Consider the following 22,160-nt stretch of genomic DNA (forward strand, 5'->3'; position numbering starts at 1 on the left):
TGACACTATACAGATATGGTAGGATATATTAAGGAATATTTATATATGTACATGTATATGTACATATATGCATGTAATACCAATTAATGAAAAAAGAGATCATGCTTTTGAACAGCAATGAGGGATATATGGCAAGGTTTTTAAGGAAGAAATGTGTAAATATATTAGAATCTAAAAAGAATATATATATATATAATTGGTGAAAGACCTCCACAGTTACATTTGATTGAATTCAGCATCCATTCACAATATTGAATCATGGAATCATTAAGTATGTTCATTTTGTGTGCTTATACATGACAGAGCATACTTGCCATTACCTGCTTGTGAAGGTCCGAGGTCAATGTTGCAAATCAGCCCTCCAAACTCAGATTGTCAAGGTTGGCCCCAGGTACCCTTTACCCATTGAACAATCTTGACTACCCACTTTCTAGTTAACCTACCAATGAAGAAAAAACAAAAGTTGTGACACAAACTTCTTTATTGCTCTCTGATTATGCAGACACAAGGAAACACAATTAGGCTCAGAGATTCATTAACAAAATAAAGACAATTCGCCACTGGACACTTACTATGCAGATCCTAGCGACCGGCAACCCTTTAGGACAGGACAGGGACCTGTGTTGGCATTCTGGCCCGCCCCTGGGAGACCTGCCCTGTGCTTGTTCTGACTTAAAGCCTACTTTTTTTTTTTTTTTTCTTTTTACATTTTTTTTTCTTTTTTTTTTTAATTTATTTTAATTTATTTTGCAATACAATTCAGTTCTACATATTGGTCACGGATTCCCTTGTTCTCCCCCCTCCCGTCCCCCTCACCTTCCCCCCAACGCCCCCCCCCCCATTCCCATCTCCTCCAGGGCAAAGCCTTCCCCACAGACTGAGGTCAACCTGGTAGACTCAGTCCAGGTAGGTCTAGTCCCCTCCTCCCAGGCCAAGCCAAACAATCCTGCATAGGCCCCAGGTTTCAAACAGCCAACTCATGCAATGAGCACAAGATCTGGTCCCACTGCCTGGATGCCTCCCAAACAGATCAAGCCAATCAACTGTCTCACCCATTCGGAGGGCCTGATCCAGTGGGGACCCCTCAGCCATTGGTTCATAGTTCATGTGTTTCCATTCATTTGGCTATTTGTCCCTGTGCTTTATCCAACCTTGGTCTCAACAATTCTCGCTCATATAAACCCTCCTCATTCTCATTGATTGGACTCCCAGAGATCCACCCAGGGCCTAGTCATGGATCTCTGCATCCAGATCCCTCAGTAGTTGGATGAGGTTTCTAGCACAACAATTAGGGTGTTTGGCCATCCCATCACCAGAGTAGGTCAGTTCGGGCTGTCTCTCGACCATTGCCGGCAGTCTGTTGTGTGGGTATCTTTGTGGATTTCTGTGGGCCTCTCTAGCACTTTGCTTCTTCCTGTTCTCATGTGGTCTTCATTTACCATGGTCTCCTATTCCTTGTTCTCCCTCTCTGTTGTTGATCCAGCTGGGATCTCCCGCTCCCCCAAGCTCTCTTTCCCTCGACCCTCGCCTTTCATTACCCCCACTCATGTCCAGGCTGTTCATGTAGATCTCATTCCATTTCTCTGTCATTGGGCGATCCCTGTGTCTTTCTTGGGGTCCTGTTTTCCGGGTAGCCTCCCTGGTGATGTGAGTAGCAGACATGAGATACCACCTTACGCCTGTCAGAATGGCTAAGATCAAAAACACTGAAGACACCTTATGCTGGAGAGGATGTGGAGCTAGGGGAACTCTCCTCCACTGCTGGTGGTAATGCAAGCTTGTACAACCACTTTGGAAATCAATATGGCGCTTTCTTAGAAAATTGGGAATCAATCTCCCCCAAGATCCAGCTATACCACTCTTGGGCATATACCCAAGAAATGCTCAACCACACCATAAGAGCACTTGTTCAGCTATGTTCATATCAGCATTGTTTGTAATAGCCAGAACATGGAAACAACCCAGATGCCCTTCAACTGAAGAATGGATAAACAAAATGTGGTACATATACACAATGGAATACTACTCAGCAGAAAAAAACAATGGCATCATGAGGTTTGCAGACAAATGGATGGATCTAGAAAAAATCATCCTGAGTGAGGTAACCCAGACTCAGAAAGACAAACATGGTATGTACTCACTCATAGCAGGATACTAGACATGAAACAAGGATGAATTGTCTAAAGCCTACTTTTAAGAGAAAACTCCACCTTCTCCCCTCTCTCCCTAGTCAGAGGTAGGCACCTCTCCAGCTGGAGCTCTCTCCCTCCCTATCTTTCTCTCTTTCCCTCCCCCATCTCTTCCCCCACCAAATAAAACTCTTCACTGAGCACTGTCTGCCTGGCATCTCTGTCTCTCACCTGCCATAGGCAGCCTTGGCTCCACTCGCCAGGGACTCGGAGTGCTGTATAATAACAGAACCTTTGTCTGTCTCCTGGAGGTGTTAATGTGCAGGAAGGCAGCCAGAATGGGGAGCCCTGAAGTATAGTGCCCCACAGTCAGGTGGCCAACAAGTTGGGTTTGGTGCTCTCTGTTAGAAACCCCATTAATCTGTAAGAGGAGGGAAGAGGATGAGGAGTTTAAGGCCAGTCTGGGCTACACTGAAAAGACAGAAAGAGAGTGGAGCGGTGGTGGCACACGCCTTTAATCCCAGCACTTGGGAGGCAGAGGCAGGTGGATCTCTGTGAGTTTGAGGCCAGCCTGGTCTACAAAGCGAGTTCCAGGAAAGGCGCAAAGCTACACAGAGAAACCCTGTCTGGGAAAACCAAAACAAAAAAAACAAACCAAGTGAGTTTCAGGAAAGACTCAAAGCTACACAGAGAAACCCTGTCTCGGAACCCCTCCCCCAAACAAACAAACAAACGAAAAACAAAACAAAACGCAGAAAGAGAATGGAAAAGAACTATGCTTATCCCCCATTCTGTTGTTGTATGTTGTCTTTTGTTCTGCTTCAGTCATCTTTGATGCCCCCACAGTGCATCCCAGCCTCAGTACCCTGGATCGCCATCTGCTGCCCATTCCCCAAAACTCCCTTCCTCTCCCCTTGGCTTTGCATATATTGCTGCTTTGAAAACTTTACATATAACTCACTGCGATGCACAAGTGGGAAGACCATGTCAGATTAGCTTCAGGTCACTTGGATGTTGAGAAGTCTGAGCCAACAAGAGCTGAGACAAGACAGTATCTTTCCATTCCTGTGTACAGTCAAAGGACTGCCCTGACCATGATCTTGAGGACCAGATTAATGGAGAAGCAGAGAGGCACATCACAGACAGAATATCAGGTTCTCAGCATCTGACCATTACTTTGTATGTAGGAGAAAGGCCCTGAAGAGCCAGTTCTGCCAGTCGGTGGTGGCACATGCCTCTAATTCCAGCACTTGGGAGGCAGAAGTAGGACAATCTTTGTGAGTTCGAGGCCAGCATGGTCTACAGAGTGAGTTCCAGGACAGCGAGGACTGTTTCACAGAGAAACCCTGTCTCAAGAAAGAAAAAAAAAAGAGGGGTTGAGGATTTAGCTCAGTGGTAGAGTGCTTGCCTAGCAAGCACAAGGCCCTGGATTCAGTCCTCAGCTCTGAAAAAAAAAAAAGAGCCAGTCCTGACAGGAGCTACAGATTGAAATGTAGAACACTCTTTCTGACTCCACAAGACACTTAACCTCACTGTGCTCATCAATGTCAGCCCCCATGTTCTGTCCCCACTGCATGCAATTTCATTTCCACCACACTGAGCTGTGTCCAGAACCATGTGTTCTAGGGTCCCCTGAATGAGAGGCCTGTCCCTGTGCCTTCATTTCTTAGTACCCAGAAGGAATTTACAGTGAGCAATCACAAAGTGTTGTCTCCAGTTTATAGAAATAACGCTCACAACAGTCTAAACAGGGATTGTTACCGAAGCAGACTGACCTGAGCTGCCTTACATTGGCAAGTGTGCTCTTCAGGTAAGCACAACATTGGGAAAATTCCACTACCTTGATATAACCAGAGTGATCACAGACCCCTTTAGGAGCAGGGTACAGCTCCTTGTTCAGCTGGCTTAGGTTGGCAGTGTGGTACAGAAGGTCTTTCAGGGCATTGGTGGAAATTTCATTGTCATAAAGATTGATGCTGGTCAGCAGGGAACATTGGCTCAGGGCAGGGAGAAGGACCCTGAGGTCAGGGTCCTTCATCCTACAGTCTTCTAATTCCAGGGTCAGCAGAGTGTCCGCAACACTCTGTAAGAAAACTTTGAATGGCATGAAATTCAAATCACTTAAATTGACACCTCTCAGGTACAGATGTTTAAGCTGACAGTGACCCCACTGGGCAAAGGAATCCAAGTCCGACTGTGAGAAATTGCAGAAAGAGATGGACAGGGACTCCAGTGGTGTCTTCAGTCACCTAGGGAGAGAACAAGGGGTTATTTTGAAACACAATGGTGGGTTGTCCTAGCAGTAGAGGGGATCACATAGCCAGGGTCAGTGTGACCACGGGATGGCCATGAGCATACAGAATAATCCACTAGTCTTCTTACTCAAATCACACCACTCAGGCTGGAGAGATGGCTCAGCAGTTAAGAGTACTGACTGCTCTTCCAAAGGTCCTGCGTTCAATTCCCAGCAACCACATCGTGACTCACAACCATCTGTAATGAGATCTGGTACCCTCTTCTGGCCTGCAGCCATATATGCAGGCAGAACACTGTATACATAATAAGTAATAATAATAATAATAATAATAATAATAATAATAATTTTTAAAAAAATCACACCACTCTTGCCCTAGGGAGTCATCTTCATGGTGCAGACTGGCTCATTCCACAGCTACCTTTCCTATTCTTCAGTGACAAGCAGAGACCCAGAGTTGCTATGGAGACTATTAGGTTAGAGCAGCCATAGGAAGGAGAAAGATAGGACCCATATGGCCATGTCAGGCTGCCTCCTGAAGAATCATTGACTCCCTGTCACAGTGTCTGCACCTGTTCACTCTTCAGCCCTGACTCTGACTCTCGCTCCAGCTTTTCCATGTCCTGTCCACTTAGCCCACTCCTGCTCTCAATAGAGCCTTACACTGTTTGGGAACTAGACTGGGATGTATTCTCCCCGATCAAAACACAGAGCTCACCTGGGAAACTCTGCAGGTCTGAGTCCACCCTATGCAGTGCCCTCTTCTTTTCCTGTTCCTCCACATTAGATCAGACAGGATTGCTATGGAGGAAACCGCAACCCACCCTCCCTAGATCTAACCCACAATGCCTTCTACCCTGTCAGCTCTGTCCATACAAACTACCCCACTTCATCGCTCAGCTTTATGAGTGGTCATGTGGGCCCTTGAATCAGTTAACATGGAATAAGCTCATCCTTACATGTTCATTGTGAAATGCACAGAGGTCTGCAGATACCAGGTGCCCACTGCTCTCTAGTGTATAAAGAAAGGTTTGCTCTGGTAGCAGGAACTGCTCTCCATCCTTTCTTACCTAAGCAACTGTTCCATGTGGTCATTGAGGAAATAGACATCATCTATGGTGACATGCTTGAGACGGTTGAGTTTGGAGAACTGAGAAATGATCTTGCGGACATACTTCTCTTCTCTGTCATGGTACTGCCAGTTGCAGGAGCATGGGCGTGGTCTTGGAAGACACGTACTAGCAGGATTTTGTGAAGATTTCTCATCTTCCCGATGAAAGGTACAAAACTGGCCATTGTGGAGAGATTACCCACTGTATTCAGTTCCAACTCCTTGATGAACTCCAGCTGTAAAATTTGGAAGACCTTCTTGACAGTGCCGCCTTCTTCTGTAACAATCCTCAGCCTCACACAGCACAATTTCAGAGAACTCCTTTTCATAACTGCCAATTTCAACAAGTGCATTTGGTATTCATCCGCAGGTAGGTGAAGATCAGTGACAACCTGCAAACGCTGCCTCCGCAGTGTGCGTTGAGGAAGAAGGCCCTCTCCACCAATAGCTTCTCAGGCAAAGTTTCTGTTGAGCGGTTTCTACCATCTCTTCCAGTCTACACATCCCAGAAATCATGGAGCACATTCCTCAAGTCAACCACTTGAAGTTTCTGCCCTCTGTGGATAAAAGGGAAGTGTCAGAAGGTAAGTTGAGACCCAAATCTTTTCTCCATCTCTGATGGAGTTTTCCCCTGCTTATCTCTGTCTTCTTCATATTCCTGCTTTTCAGTGCTGGGTCTCCAATACAGAACCTCAAGCTTGTCAAGCATGAGCTTTTTGCCCTAGATGCATATTGGGGACCTGTCCTGTTTCCCTGCAATCATTGCTCTTGACTTCTGTCATCTAGTATTGGGTTTTGGTTTGTTTTTCTTTTTTTCTTTCTTTTTTTTTTTTTTTTTTTGGTTTTTCGAGACAGGGTTTCTCTTTGTAGCTTTGGAGCCTGTCCTGGAACTCACTCTGTAGACCAGGCTGGCCTCAAACTCAGAGATCTGCCTGCCTCTGCCTCCTGAGTGCTGGGATTAAAGGCATGTGCCACCACCACCTGGTCATTTTTTTTTCCGAGACAGGGTTTCTCTGTGTAGTTTTGGTGCCTGTCCTGGATCTCACTCTGTAGACCAGGCTGGCCTCGAACTCACAGAGATCAGCACTCCCTGAGTGTTGGGATTAAAGGCATGTGCCACCACTGCCCAGAATAAACCTATTTTTATTACCTGGTGGAGACAGAGGTACAGGGTCATTCTCCTGTGGCTACATCTGCACCAAGAGCTATCTCATACTTAATTGCTATTTGCTACAAGGACTCTAGAGCTGTTAAGGCCCCTGCAGCCCTCCGGTATACCAGCCAAAGTCTCTGAGCCACCTTTGACCCCATACTTCCCGATCCCAGATGTTCCTTCCATATAAGCCAGTGTGTAGCATTTGGCATTATATGGTCATTGTTTACCTGGAGGGAGAGTTTCTTTGCAGCTATGTGCCTACTCCATCCAACATAGCCTGGTAGATCTCCAAGTTGGAGTTCTTCGTCAGCAACCCAACAGAAAGGCAAGGGTAGGGTCAGTCTGCCACCAGGGCCTAATCATCTCTGTTTTTCTCTGAGTGTTGGCCTCCATCAGCAGAATGGGAAAGAACTCCATTGGCTGGTCCTGCAGAGTAGAGATGGCCAAGGTCTCATTTCTCACTAAGCTTTGCACTGCCAGTTGCAGGAGTGTGGGTGGGGCCTGGAGGCTCATTCTGATGGATGTTAAGGGAGATGATCCTGGGGAAGAATTTAGTAGAAAATATATTTTCAGTCTGTCTCATGAAGATTTCTCCCCCTCACAGTGAGCATCTGTCACCACTCTGGCCTTGATGGAGACTTGGGTTAACTCACTACAGCACTCTTTGGCAGTCTCAGAGGCAAATGCTGCTACCCTGGTAGCATGTGGAGCCTCTCACAATCATTCCCATTCACCAGTGTCCCATCCAGTTCCAACCTTTGCTACTCTGAGTCCCATAACCCTTTGGAAGGGAGAAACTGGGAAGAAAAAAAATCTAAGCCCCATTTCTTATGGCAGAAAGGATACTAACCCCTTTTCAGAGACAATGGAAGTATTATATGTACAACCTACCCATATTAGGCTTTCAACAAATTGATCCTGCCTGGTAAAGACTGAGAAGAATCTGTGAAATGGGAGCATTGCTTTTAATTTTCAAAGATTTAGAGCCTGGTTTAGGGAACGTAGCTATGTCAGACAACTTTGGAGTATAGAGTTCCCTGGGTATGTGCTAGGGGACTAGTGGGGTGCCCCGGCCAGCAGGTCTTAAACGAGTACTCGACCACCCTAAGGACGGAATGTAGGGACGGAGATACAAGGAAATACACGAAGTCAAGATTCTGATCAAGGTGCAACTTTATTTTTCTCCAGGAGGGTTTATATAGTTCCTGCAGGGTCGGGGGAGCAAGAAGTTGTCATCTGCATAAGGTGGGGCAAGCTAACAGGATGTTTGCATAGTATGTCCACAGGGTTAAAGGGTCAAGGGCTCTGACTCAATGTCCTGTTGCTAGGCAACCTGACTGTAAGACAATCCAGTTCCCTGTCTTATGAGGGTCTGTATTTTTCCATTAACTAGAGATTCTATCCTTGTCCCTGACAGTGGGGTATCATGTCCTTCTAGTAACTTATTTGTTTTGTTGCAGGGTCTCACTGTGTAGCCCACAGCTGGCTATGTAATCCAGGCTGGACTCAACTCACACTAAGATCCTAAAATTGTACACTAGCCAATCTGATGTGACCTTATTGCTCAGCATGTTCTGAATCAAACATTGCTTTTCAAATACTGCATGATGTCTGTCTGGTTGGCAAGAAACTAAAATTTCATTACTGTAGAGACAGATGCAGGAGGATTCCATACAGTCTAGTCCATACTTTAAGTTTGAGGTTAGGCCAGTATTAGAGGCTTCAAAAACAACCCAAATAAGCAAGAATGATATGGATTGATGAGTTCCTTTGTTTTTGCCTGAGGTTGTTTGGTACTGGGGTTTGATCCAGGCTGTGGCCTGTGGTAGAGAAGTGCTTTACCACTGAGCTGCATTCAACTTAATCATTTCCTTAAATTTTATAGAGAGACCAAGTCACTACATGTACCCCAGGCTATCCTAGAACTGTGAGACCAAAATGAGCCATCTTAGAAACCAAAATGCTTTCACCCAAAAACTAAGGCCTAAGATTTCTCCTTCTAGGAATAGGCCAATAGTTACTGAAACAAGTCAGTCCAGATTCCAGAAACCAGGAAGTATAAAAGTACAGAGTCACAAGGTAGTCATTAGGTAATGACTGCCGGACTATAGTGTTGGACCCCAAAGTTTAGGGTCTCAAGTGGTCGCCCCAAGAATCCAGACTCCAGTCCAGTTGATGCAACAGCACGAGGATTTATTAAGCTTCTATATAGAAGGGCAAACTCTGCTCCTAAGAGCAAGAGCCGCATCTTACTGCAGCCCCATAAGGGCTTTTAAAGGAAAAATCCACAAAACCCACAAGATTACAATTCCCATACAATTTCATGGCCTGATCACAGGGTGATCACAGAGAGGGTACAGTTACGTAAACCTCGAGGGGGTTATCAGGGCGGGAGTGGAGCTTACACACAGGTCACAGTGGTCCTTCCTGGAACACCTGCAACTATCCCAGTCACAGTTGAGCACATCTCTTAACAGAAATCTTTTTACATTGTTATATTGTTACAGGGGTGATTGAGTAGTGGCTGAGTCAGGTGGCCCTTGGAACTAGATTTTTAGTTTCTCATTTCCTGGTGCTTGAAGTTTCTCTCTTTCTGAGGCTTGGGGGTGTAAGCCTGAAGGGCTAGGGTCTTTCATATAGAATGTTCCAACCCTGGTTTCCAGGGTAACTGACCATAAAAATGTCCCCACCTGAGGGCAGCCAATGAACAATGGTGGCGGGAAACCACCTCCGTAGAAGTAAGATTAAGCCATGATTTCTAGAAATCCCCTAGAAGCGAGCCAATCAGAATAGTATCCTAAATGATGTAACCTTGTGATTTTTCCCTTTAAAAACTGAGCTTGCAGACAGGCGGGCACTTGCTCCAGCTTCCACTGCATTGGATGTATTGGATGAAGTCCCTGCCTAGGTTTGTATTGCTTTTGGATATCCAGAATTAAATCTTGCTTTTGCATTCTGGCATGCTCGTCTTTGGTGGTCTCTCTGGGGGTCACGATCTGGGCACAACAGAACAGGGAATGGTTTTCCCTCACATCTCCAGTGCTAGGATTACAGCATTGTGCAAGCAGCCTACTTAGCTTCTTTTTATGTCAGTTAGAGGAGTGAACTTGTCCAATTGATCAGGCTGAAGCAACTGCCTCCAATAAGCACTGTCCAAAAACATCACTGTGTCTTGTGGCCCCTCGTGAAAAATCCATCCCCAGGCTTTTTTTAAAAACACTGTTAAAAGTTATTTCAATTAGCTGGGTGGTGATGGCATATGCCTTTAATCCTAGGACTTGAGAGGCAGAGCAGCCTGGGTTACAGAGTGAATTCTAGGACAACCAGGGTTACACAGAGAACCCTGTCTCCAAACACAAAACAATTTCTTTTCAATGAAATCACAAAACTGCCACCTGTGAAGTCTAATTCCTGGGATTACAAACACATTCAATAACAGTGAGACCATAACTGAAACCAGCATAGCAGAGAAACACGGACAGAGCTATCAGGAGTACAAGACCAGCCTGGGCTGGCGAAACCTTGTCTCGAAAACCCTCAAAGAACTGAACAACCTAAAATGTAAATTACAGTCTATCAGTTATCTCATTAAAACCAACTAAATCTCTGGGTGGGGGTGGTACACACCTTTAATCCCAGCACTCAGGAGCCAAACCTTACATAAATCCCGGTGTGTTCAAGGCCAGAATGTTCCAGGTCTACAGAATGAGTTCAAGGACAGCCAGCCCAACACAGAGAAACTCTGTCTCAAAAATCAAACAAACAAAAAGCTTAACTAAATCAAGACTAACACACAAACAAAAAATCCAAGCCTGCCTCCTGAAGGAATTTATTTCAATTTTAGAAGATATTGGTTGATTTTATGAGCTAGATATGAAATAACAGGTCTGTGACCTCCATTCCACCTCTTGTGAGGTACAAAGAGGAAGACTGCTCCTTCAAAGTCAGACTGAATTACAAAGAGTTCATGACCTAATGAGATTCCATCCCAAATAAAAGTTCTAAAATGAACACCTATTTTGTTCTTTGTTTTAGTGAATTCAAGACAGGCTTTCTTTGTATAGCCCTGGCTGTCCTGGAACTAGCTCTGTAGGCCAGGCTAACCTTGAACTCTCAGAGATCCACCTGCCTCTGCCTCCCATGTGCTGGGATTAAAGGCATGTGCCACAGCCACCACCTATAAACACATATTATTCCATAATTAGGAAGTGGAGGCCAGAAGATAGTTCAAGTTCATCCTGTGTTACATATAATCTCTAGGTCAACCTATTCTATATTGTTATCCTGTCACCAAACACTAGGGTAATTTTATAATACAGTTAGAGTTTTGATCTCCACACTCAGGAGGATCAGGCCAGTGAATTCCTGCAGGTTTGAGTCTAAAGAGGACTAGAGAACCAGACTATTTCCAAAAGCAAAGAAACAAATTTTCAATGTGCACCAAGCAAAGTTATATCAAGGCACTGAGAACCTCCCAACAGGAATCCCAAATGTTGGGGGCTGAAGCAGAGGACCTGCCAGGGATTCAAAGGTTCATGGTTTACAGAATGAGTCCTTGTTTCAAAATTAACCAACACGAGGTAAGTAGTTGATAAGAATCTGAAAATGGTGAAGCATGCAGGTCATTCCAGCGCTCAGGAGGCTGAGGCAGGAGGATCTTGATTCCCAACCCAGTGCAGCTACCTAGCCAGGTTTGGAGAGTCTGTGCAGCACAGTGAGGCCCTGTCTCAACACCCAAAATTAAACCAAGGGAACACAGACGCCATTTGAGAAGAGAGCAGACCTGGGTTTCGAAGCCCAATGTCTGCTGTCCATGTGAAGAGAGTGATTTCTGTGTGCCCTGCACTGTCTTGTGTCTTAAATGTCTCTCAACAAGTTGGAGTGTCCTGATGGAGGTTAAGGACTTACCTGGCCTGGACATGGGTGACAGGCTCCAGAGCTCTGAGTGTCTTCTCTGACTCAAATGGCACTTTCACAAAACTTTCTCCTCTGACCCCTTAGCAACAGCACCACCAACCAAAGCTGCCATCTGATTGGATGATTTTGCTCCACCCATTTAATCTTTATGGAACTTATTCCTCAATACACATTGGGCTCCATGGGGGAAGGAAGAAACAAAGAGAATTCTGAGCCTAGGATGAATATCAGGAGTCCGTGCATGAATTCACTTCACAACACTGAGTTCATTTACTTTTTATTTTTTATTTTTTATTTTTTTGGTTTTTCAAGACAGGGTTTCTCCGTGTAGCTTTGCGCCTTTCTTGGATCTCACTCTGTAGACCAGGCTGGCCTCGAACTCACAGAGATCCGCCTGCCTCTGCCTCCCGAGTGCTGGGATTAAAGGCGTGTGCCACCACCGCCTGGCTCTCATTTACTTTTTAAAAGTCATTCATTTGTAGCTAGAGTTTACTGCCTTGTCCACAGTCAGGACAAATCTCTCTCATCCGCCAGTCCCACTGCTGCTCAGACCCAATCAAGTAAACACTTGAGACTTATATTGTTTACAAACTGTATGGCCGTGCCAGGCTTCTTGTTAACTGTTCTTGTATCTTAAACTAATCCATTTCTATAAATCTATACCTTGCCATGTGGCTCATGGCTTACCGGCATCTTCACATGATGTTTGTCATGATGGTGGCTGGCAGTGTCTCTCTGACTCAGCCTTCCACTTCCCATAATTCTCTTCTCTGCTTGTCCCGCCTATCCTTCCTGCCTGGCTACTGGCCAATCAGTGTTTTATTTACTAACCAATCAGAGCAACATATTTGACATACAGAATATCCCACAGCATTCATTTATTTGCTTATTTATGCACTTGGCTTATACTTTACTGCTGTGATGGACTCTTAGTTTCTAGATAATCTTGTTTTGGACTCTCAGCAATCCTCCTGCCTCACCTTTCCTTTAGCTGGCTGAATTTTGTTTGTATGTTCCCCACATTGTTCTGTATATGAGTCATGCCATGGTTTATCTGTGCCTGATACTAGACAAAAAGTAAGAAAAGAAGCTGAAATTCTTATTGTCATGACTGTGAGTGTGTTCTGGAGTTCAAGGCAGAACTGGTTTCTCTTTCACTAATCTACTGTGGCAGCTCTGAGAAGACTGGGGTGTGAGGCTGGAGAAGGAACAGTTCAAAGTCATCTTCAGCTAGCACAGCAAGCTTTAGCACAGCCTGGACTAATGGAAATGATTTTTTCTAACTTAAGTAAAAACAAACCAAAAGGAACAAGAAAGGCTTTGAGAGAGAAGCTTCCCTTAGTTCCCCAGGGGGTAAGGGTGTTAGATAAAGGATCTTGCTGCAACCTGCTTGGAAAAGAGGAAATGGAGACTGGGTGGGGAGCAGGGTGTGGTGGGCCACACCTTTAATCCCAGCATTCAGAAGGATTCCTGTGTCTTAAGGTCAGCCAGACCCACAATCCAGAGCTTCACAGTGAGACTTTGTCTCAAAATTTAAAAAAACAACATTTTTTTTTCATTTAACAAGGGGGCTGGGCAGCTAGCAAAAGGGCACATTTGGCAATGGTGCTTGGCATTAGCCTAACTACCTAAATTCAGTTACAGGAACCGCCATGATTGAGAGAGAGAAAGACTGCCCTGGTTGTTCTTCCACCTCAACATGTATGCCCCATGCCTCCCCCCAAATAGAAATAAATACATACTAAACAAACAAACAAACAAACAAATAAATAAATAAATTTAAAAAATATATGGTGGCAGGGTGGTGATGACTCATGCCTTTAATCCCAGCACTCGGGAGGCAGAGGCAGGCGGATCTCTGAGTTCGAGGCCAGCCTGGACTATAGAGTGAGTTCCAGGAAAGGCACCAAAACTACATGGAGAAACCCTGTCTGGAAACCCCCCCCCCCAATGTGTGTGTGTGTGTGTGTGTGTGTGTGTGTGTGTGTGTGTGTGTGTGTGTATGCATATGCCGGGCAGAGGGTGGAACAAGGTTGTCACTGATTTAAGGAAGCTGAAGAAGACTGTCTTCAGATTGAGTCTAGCCTAAACCACAAAATGAAATTTTCCTTACATAACCAATGAACAACAGTAAGAGCTGGGACTCAATACAGAGAGTATCTTCACATCCAGTCAGGAACTCCGAGGACTGAGCCAGGAAGAATGATATGATTTACAGGGGAGTCCAAGCTACATAGAGGGACTCTCCCTTGAAAATAAAAAAAAAAAGTGAGGCTATGTTGTGGAATGTTCTCCTGGTCCCCAAGAGCCATAGCTGTGGTTACTTGATCATGCCTATTGACCTTCCATCTTAGGAGGGAGTTGGAGTGACATTAGATCCTCACCTGAGGTGCCAGCCACTTCCTATGCCCCTATCCCAGCTGTATATAATTCTGCCCTGACTGCTACTGGTCTGGGGAGACTTGAGTATATTGGAGGTTAGTGGAAGGAAAGACTCCATCTAAGAGGTATGGAGATGTCATGTTGGGTGAGACTGAGTGATTACTGTTCAGGGTCATTTAGGCTCTGTAAGTAACCCCTCACCCATGATCCTGTATAAAAATCCAGTAAGTTCATTGGTTGATCAAGCTGAACATGGGCGGGAAGCTGACTTTAGTCAGTACTAGTGTTTTACCTGGGGTGATAACTTGTTCCCATCTCCCCGGGGCAAAGTTCATACAACGGTTTAACTTCAGCTTGCATGTACTAGGCAATTGCTCCACTACTGAGCCATATTCCCAGCCTCATTTTTTTTTCCCGTTTGTCTATTTTTGGCTGAGTCTTACTATGTAGCTAGCATGGGAATTCACTCTGTAGATGTGTAGATACACCAGACTAGCCTTGAACTCAGAGATCTGAATGCCTCCCCAGTGCTAGGATTAAAGGTATGCATCAACATGATGCCTGGCTTCCAGTCAGAAACACGCCCCCCATCCCCAGACAGGATTTCTCTGTGTAGCCCTGGCTGTTCTGGAACTCACTTTATAGACCAGGCTCAGAGATTCACCTGCCTCTGCTCCCAAGTGCTGGGACTAAAGGTGTGAACCACCATCACCTGGCATGATTTTTTGTTGTTGTTGTTGTTATTCTGTTTGTTTTTTAAATAATTTTTTTCATTTTTGGTTTTCAAGACAGTTTTTCTTTGTAGCTGTAGCTGTCCTGGAACTTACTATAATCTAATCCAGGCTGGCCTTGAACTCAACAGAAAGATCCTGTCTTAATAGTAGTAGTAATAATAATAACAATAAAAAAAATAATAATAAATCAATAAGTAAAACATGTAGCTTAAAGTGTGTGTGTTTGTGGTGGGGAGCTGGAGAGATGGCTCAGCAGTTAAGAGCACTGGCTGTTCTTCCAGAGGTCCTGAGTTCAATTCCCAGCAACCACATGGTGGCTCACAACCATCTGTAATGAGATCTAGTACCCTCTTCTGGCCTGCAGGCATACATGCAGGCAGAACACTGTATACATAATCAATAAATAAATAAAAAACTTTTTTAATTTTAATAAAAGTGGCGGTGTGAAGCTTGCTAGTGAAGTATTGCATTCTCAAAATCACAAAAGAAAAAACTGAAAATGTCTGCTTCAGGTCTTCTGTAAATTTTTATTTTATTTTTTAGAAAGGGACTCTCCTTGGCAGTACTGGCCTGGCCTCCATCTCAGAGATCCTTCTGCTTCTGCCTCCCAAGGACTGAGATTAAAGGCCATCATCACACCTTGGCAGTTTTCTGTACATTTTTTTCTTCGAGACAGGGTTTCTCTGTAGCATTGGAGCCTGTTCTGGAACTCACTCTGTAGACTAGGCTGTCCTTGAACTCACAGAGATCTGTCTGCCTCAGCCTCCCCAGTGCTGGGATTGAAGGCCTGTGCCATCATCTCCCAGCTAGTTTTCTATAAATTTAAAAGTTTACACCTTAGCTGGTGCTGCTTGTCTGTAATACCAGTTCATGAGGCTGAGCAGGAGGATTTTCTTGAGTTTGAGACTTGCCTGAACTACATAGTGAGTTTCATGTGGATTATAAAGTGAAACCTCTTCTATCTAAGAAAACAAAGTTCAGACTTCCAAGTTGTAAGCCTCCCAGGGACTTGGTTTCTGGACATGCTGAACTTTCAAGACCATAGCTCCACCCCACCCCCAACCCCACACTGGACATAGCATTGATGGTGACAGGCTTTACCAGGGCACTCTTAGCAAGTTCTGAATCTTCTTGGGCATGGAATGGTGGCACTGAAGAGCAGAGTCTGCCGCTGGCCCTTGAAGTAGGAGAAGATGGTCCGGATGTCACCCTCAATGCCGTCAGCCTCATCTAGGGCCAGGTAGCGACAGATGTCCAAACTGACCATTTTCTTCTGCAGCAAATCCATGAGGCATCCAGGTGTGGCTACCATCTGATTACCAACTGCCAAGGTGTGATGATGGCCTTTAATCTCAGTCCTTGGGAGGCAGAAGCAGAAGGATCTCTGAGATGGAGGCCAGGCCAGTACTGCCAAGGAGAGTCCCTTTCTAAAAAATAAAATAAAAATTTACAGAAGACCTGAAGCAGACATTTTCAGTTTTTTCTTTTGTGATTTTGAGAATGCAAAATCATAGATGGCTATGCATCTTTGAGGTGTCTTTTGAGGTGCACACCATGTCGGATGGTCTCCATCTGCTCTTTCACTGACATTCCCCCAATGCAGAGAGCACAGTGCAGTAGGGGTGAGCTGTCCTCCTGCAGCAGATGGCAATAACACTCCAGAATGCCATAGGTCTGCTGGGCCAGCTCTCCAAAGGGGCAGATGATGAGTCCATAGGGCCCTTCAAGCTTGGAGAAAGGCAACTGCTTCTCTTGTTCCAGGCAGAACGTGATGACGGTCAGTGTGAACACCAGTGTCTTGCCTGACCCCGTGAATGCAATGCCAATCATGTCCCTACCAGACAGAATGGTAGGGATGCCCTGGATCTGAATGGGTGTTGAGTGAAGGATGCCCTTTTTTTTTTTCTTTTCAGTCTTTGAAGGATGGCGGCAGGAAACTTCATTTCCTTGAATCTCTTGATGGGTGGTGGGATACCATCTCCTTCTACCAGGATGTGGTACTTTTTGCACTTGGTCCTGACGCTCTTCAGATATGCTCAGGACATAACGTGGGGGTGTCCAACTGGTTTTGATGGGATCGCCATACATGATGCCTTTGGCCATTTCCTTCACTGACATCAAGCTTAGCCTTTAGCCACACCCTCCAGAATCTTTTCTTCTTCTTTCAGTTGCTTTTCCTTGGCCGACTCCTTGCGCGATTCAGCCTTGTCTTTGAGGTGCTGCTGCTGATCCCGGAGGCTGACGTTGGAGTGAGGGTCCAGCGGGATGTTGTCCTCATCTCCTTGGGGCTCACTGCCACTGTCCTGCTGCTCTACCTCCTCAGCTCCCTTGTGTCTTCACTGCAGCAGCTTCTGGAGCAGAGGTTGCCGGTGCTAATGCAAGGGCACACAGGGTAAGTAGTCATCCTCCTCAGAGCTGTTGCTTCCCGGGGCCGCCTTCTCCAGTCCAGCCCGCTTTTGCTGGGGTTTAGACTCCTCCATTGTTGGTTGTGCACATGCTCAATGCCAGGGCAGAAAAACAGCGTCTCCACCTTTTGACATTTTTGACAAACCTTCCCAAGATCAGATCCAACCCCTAAATAAAATCTCTCTGGTGGTGGGGGCACACACCTTTAATCCCAGCATTTAGGAGGCAGAGTCAGGAGGATCTCTGAGTTTGAGGCCAGCCTGTGTTATAAAAGCTTCAGAGGAGCCAGTGAAGACACTGTTCAGGAGCTTAGAGTCACACCTGGCCCTGCAAATGAATTTCTTACGGGTCTTATTAAATAAGAAACACAGAGCCAAATATATGGGTGAGAGCCTTAGAGATCAGGGAAATAGGGATAGCCACCAGCTACCTTACCTCACCAGCTCTGCACCTTCCAAAATGCCCTGACTTCCTGTCTGCTCAGCGTTTTATAGCCTCGCTGTTCTGCAGTCTCATTGGCTCTTAGTCCAGCCTGTACCGACGTCCAGGTTTCTATGGTTGGTACTGGGATTAAAGGTGTGTATCACCCGCATGGCTGTTGCCTAGTGTGTGGTTGAAGACACAGAGACTCTGCCTGACATGTGATGGAATTAATGGCGTGTGCTACCACTGTCTGACTTCTATGTTTACTTAAAAATGGCTGGGCTTGCTGGGTGGTGGTGGTACACACCTTTAATCCCAGCACTTAGGAGGCAGAGGCAGGAGGATGTCTGTGAGTCCAAGGCCAGCCTGGACTACAGAGTGAGTTCCAGGAAAGTGGCAAAGCTACACAGAGAAACACTGTCTCAAAAAACCAAAAATAAAAGAAAATAGAATGAAATGACTGGCCTTTTCCCCCTGGATCTCTTTTGGAGCCTGTTCTCGGGTTCCTCGTGGCTTTACCCAGCAGGTCCGCATAGAGGATGATTAGGACCATGGGCCTGAGTGCAGGTGTCTGAGATGGCCTGCACTTGGCTGTGTTGGGGGAGGAGGTCTTTTGCTCCACCCCTTGGCATCTCTATAAAAACCCTGGGGGCAGAGACAGTCGGGGCCCATTGGAAAAGGTTCCAGGCCCTCTCGAGGCTATCCTTTATTTTCTATCTGTTTATCTCCGCAAGATTCTCCAAAATAAATCCTTCTAATATTTCCTGCTGCTCACACTCAAGAAAACTCTGGGGAACTGTGGGAGTGGTGGGTAAATGTGCCACAGAAAGGCGCTATGAATAGGGACTAAAGAAAAAAAGAAAAAAAAGGGACTAAAGAAAAAAAAAGGGGGACTAAAGACAAATGAACAGGGACTAAAGCAAAGTAATAGGGACTAAAGATAAAGAAAATAATAGTTTTATTACAGAGCTTTTGGCGAAAGTGTGAGTCAGCCCTGCCAATGGAAAGGCATGCTAGTGTTACGGAAAATATATATTTTATATATATATTATTAAGAGGCAGGGGTTTTATCCTCGAGAGAAAAGGAAAGCAGACTGGAAGGATGTCTGATGCTGCAGCAAAATTCTCTTCTGTCAAAATTTTCTATCTTCTATCCCTTTCTCAATTTCTATCTGTGAAAAATAAGTATAAGGTATAGGATAGTAATATACTGCAGGAAAAACTTAGAAGTGTAAGATTGTGTAGGAAAAAATAAGTAAGGCAACTAGACAGAAAAACTCTTCAATTTTCTAACTTTGGGGGCTTTGAATGCAAACTGGGGGAAAAAAATCTTTCTTTGGGCTTTACGGGTAGTAAAAAAAGCTCTTTGAGCTTAATGGGGAAGAAAAAGTTTCCTATGGAAGCTTTTGACCTGGGGACAACTGAAATGCTAAGTCCAAGTGGCAGGAGAAAATGTTTTCTCCCTGAGGCAAAAATGGGGGTGTAAGAAGTCAAAGTTTAAAGTTGGGAAGTTTTGGGAAAAGTTGGTCTTTCTTCTGGGGGAAGAAAATCTTAAACTATAAAGCTTTTCTTGGAAAATTTGTGGGGGAAAATCTCTCTAAAAAGCTTTAATCTTTCTCAAAAGCTCTCTAGACTTAAAAACTAAAGCCTTTAACTTTCTCTCTCAGAAGGACAAAAATTAGAATCGCCTGAAGATATTAGTATGGGGACCACCTGTGATTAGCTCTAAGGGAAAAACAACAAACCTCTTAAGACAGCAAAACCTCTCTAAGTTCTTTCAAGCTTTAAAAATCCCTCCCTACAATGCAGGAGGCAGGGACAAGTTCCTAAAAACCTCTTCTAAGCTCTGTCTCTTCCAGCTGGTAAAAGACAGTGGGTCAGAGTACCCTGAGGGAAACGCTTGGGAGAGTGTGGGTACAGAGCAACAGAGAGCCCAAAAGGGCAGGAAACTACCTGAGAAAAGCAAAAAAGCCAAGCTTTTCAGTTCCAGCTGAGCTGAGGCATCAAGGGTTTTGTTTCTGAGTGAGCTATGAAAAGGTGCTCCTAATCGTCCTAATGCAAAGATCCCCTGAAGCTATGCAAACTGTTAGCTTTGTATCCTCACTTCTGACCAAAAAAGCCACAGGTAACTGGCCAGTGTCTGAGTTGAAATGCATTTTGGGGATACTAGGGTTCCTGCAGTTGTAAACTTCCTGGAGCACAGAGCTGAGGCAGGAAGGTGCAGGACCCAGGGAAAGATTGCTAATGAACACACAAAGCTAAAGCCGGTGGGAACGGCACAGTTATCCACTTTCCTACAAGTCCCGGGTTGATAGGACCACCACTGCAAAAAGAAATCTGAGAAAAACTTTCCTATCAGAGTTAAGGACCTTTCTGGGAAAACAGAAAAGCTGAACTGTGAAGCAGTTGTGCTGCTGAGTCAGCAAGCTGTTTGGGGAAAGAGCCCAGCCAGGGAGGGCAGAACAGAACTATCCAGGAGTAAAGTTTTCTTTTCTGTCAGAGAAAGCATCTCTTTGAGAAAAGCTTTGTTTCAACTGGCTCCCGATGAGATGAGGGAGTGTAGCCCTGAGGGGTGATTGCCTCTGGCATAAGCTCTGTCCTTTAGCACCCAGACAAGCAAATGCAACCCACTGGGGGACTGGGCCAGGTGAAGGCCTGATGAGGCAAAGCACCTGTCTTAATGGGAGTTTAGAGATGACAAAAACCTCCCTTGTTGGATTTTCAATCTGTACGCAAACCACACAGACCCTGAAAACAGAAATGGACTAAAGCCCCTACCTTCAGAAGCAAAAAAGCTGTCACTGTGACATTGGGAAATGTTTCTGGGGTAGAGGGGATAAATTGAGACCAAACTGGGAACTGTCTGGGAGAAAGACTCTGAAGATACAGAGAAGGGACATAATCCTCCACAGAAAATGCGTGACCGGAAAAAGCTGCTAGAATTTGAGGCAGATTCAGGGGGAGAAAAAAAAGCCCCTACCTCCAAAGGCAGCTAGCGGAGGTACAGAGCCGCAGACAGATACCTGAAGCTCTGCATCTGGGGCGGGGGGGGGGGGGGGGGGGGGGGGGGGGGAGGGAGGAACAAGCATGTTGAGAAATAAAATCAGTGGGAGAAAATCTATCTGAAGGAGCTATGGAAAAGCTGTTGTATGTGATCTTGTTTTTCACTGACTGGCTAAGGCAAACACAAGCCCCTAGGAAAGTTGCTATCAGAAATTGCCCACCTCAATGCCGGCTAACGAGGCAGGTGCAGTTCTGATTTGGGGGCCAGTGTCAAATGAAGGAGAGACACCTGTTAAAGCCAGCTGAGGAGAGAATAGAAATCTCCCAATGTGCCATAGCTGAAAATGTAAAATGCTTGTTCAAATCTCCTGTTGCAAAAGCAAAAAATTTTGTTCAAACCTCCCGGGCAAGAATTTGTAAGCAAGTCTGGTAAAAGAGAACCAGTTGACTCTGGTTCCCAAAAGAACTATGGGAAATGACTGATATAAGGGAAATGATATAAGGGACTGATATTATTTGGACTGATATATGGGAAATGCATTCTGGGAAAGGTAGTTTTTCCGCTAAAGATGGCGACATTGCCCTGAAACACTTTTGTCAGCTCGAAAATACATTCATGGTAAACTTAAAATACAGCTTTTAAAAGAATAAGGAGGAAAATCATTTAATAGTTTAAGTGTCAGTTCCAATGAAAAATTGAAAGGATACGGAACTAGGTGCTTCGCGGTTTGGGGCTCCTTTGGTAAAATGCCTTATTGACCCTAATAGCTGTGCAAAGTTTTTACGGTAGTTGGATAACAAAAAGCTACCTTTAAGAGCAAACAAGCCACTTTAAAATCCTTAAGAAAGCAAGAGAGAGCAGTTTATACACTGAACATTGTCTTAGATATGAAGAAACCTATGTGAAATTAAAAATTATTTACCTCTTGAACAAACAGCCTGCAATGAGTGATTCTTTTGCAAATCTAATTAAGGGGATAAGAAACAGGCATTCAAAAAGAAATGACTGCTTTATAGATGGGAAACAAACTTCAGAAAATCTAGCTGTCTTACAAAAGAGTTGCTTCACCTGAAAGTTCCTTATAAAAACAATGCTAAATATTACAGCTGCTAATAACATCAGGAGTTAAAGCTAATGAAGTGAAAATACTAAATACAGTTCGGAGCTGTGCCACTTGTGGCTTTACTAGCTCCTTTAGAAAAATACTTTATATCACCTAATAGCTGTGCAGTATTTGGTGAAGAGCTTTACAGCCACTAAATATGGTAATTTCACCCTCAGCGTGAAGTGAAGCTTTTCGGTAGAACAAACCAAAAGTACTGCTGTAATAGAAACACTTGTCTGAATTGAAGCACTTAGGGGAAGTACTATGAATTTGGTGGAAGGGACAGCCTCTAGTTAAAAACTGTCTACCGCTGACAGTGCATCTCTGCCGGTCCAGAACGGCTGAGAGAACTGGCAACTTTGGAGTGTGGCTTCATCCTGGAAAGGTTACAGTCCCCTAGCAACAACTATCACAAATCTATAACAACAACACTCACTAAATTCCCAGTGCTTTATAACAAAGCTGACTATAAAATCTAAACTTTAGAAATGATGTACGTACTTCCTGTCTAGTTAAGAGAATCTTTCTAATAGATAGTG

General features: G+C 44.8%; 2 pseudogenes; both read right to left on the minus strand.

Annotated features, from left to right (window-relative positions):
- Positions 1–2,545: 2,545 nt before the first annotated feature.
- LOC128096145 (preferentially expressed antigen in melanoma-like protein 7) lies at positions 2,546–9,554 on the minus strand (annotated as a pseudogene).
- Positions 9,555–15,509: 5,955 nt separating this feature from the next.
- On the minus strand, positions 15,510–20,534 carry LOC128096276 (probable ATP-dependent RNA helicase DDX41; annotated as a pseudogene).
- Between the last annotated feature and the right edge of the window lie 1,626 nt (positions 20,535–22,160).

Source organism: Peromyscus californicus, unplaced genomic scaffold (assembly GCF_007827085.1).
Source record: "Peromyscus californicus insignis strain IS unplaced genomic scaffold, ASM782708v3 Scaffold_5__1_contigs__length_169319896, whole genome shotgun sequence".
In the NCBI taxonomy this organism is placed as follows: Eukaryota; Metazoa; Chordata; class Mammalia; order Rodentia; family Cricetidae; genus Peromyscus; species Peromyscus californicus.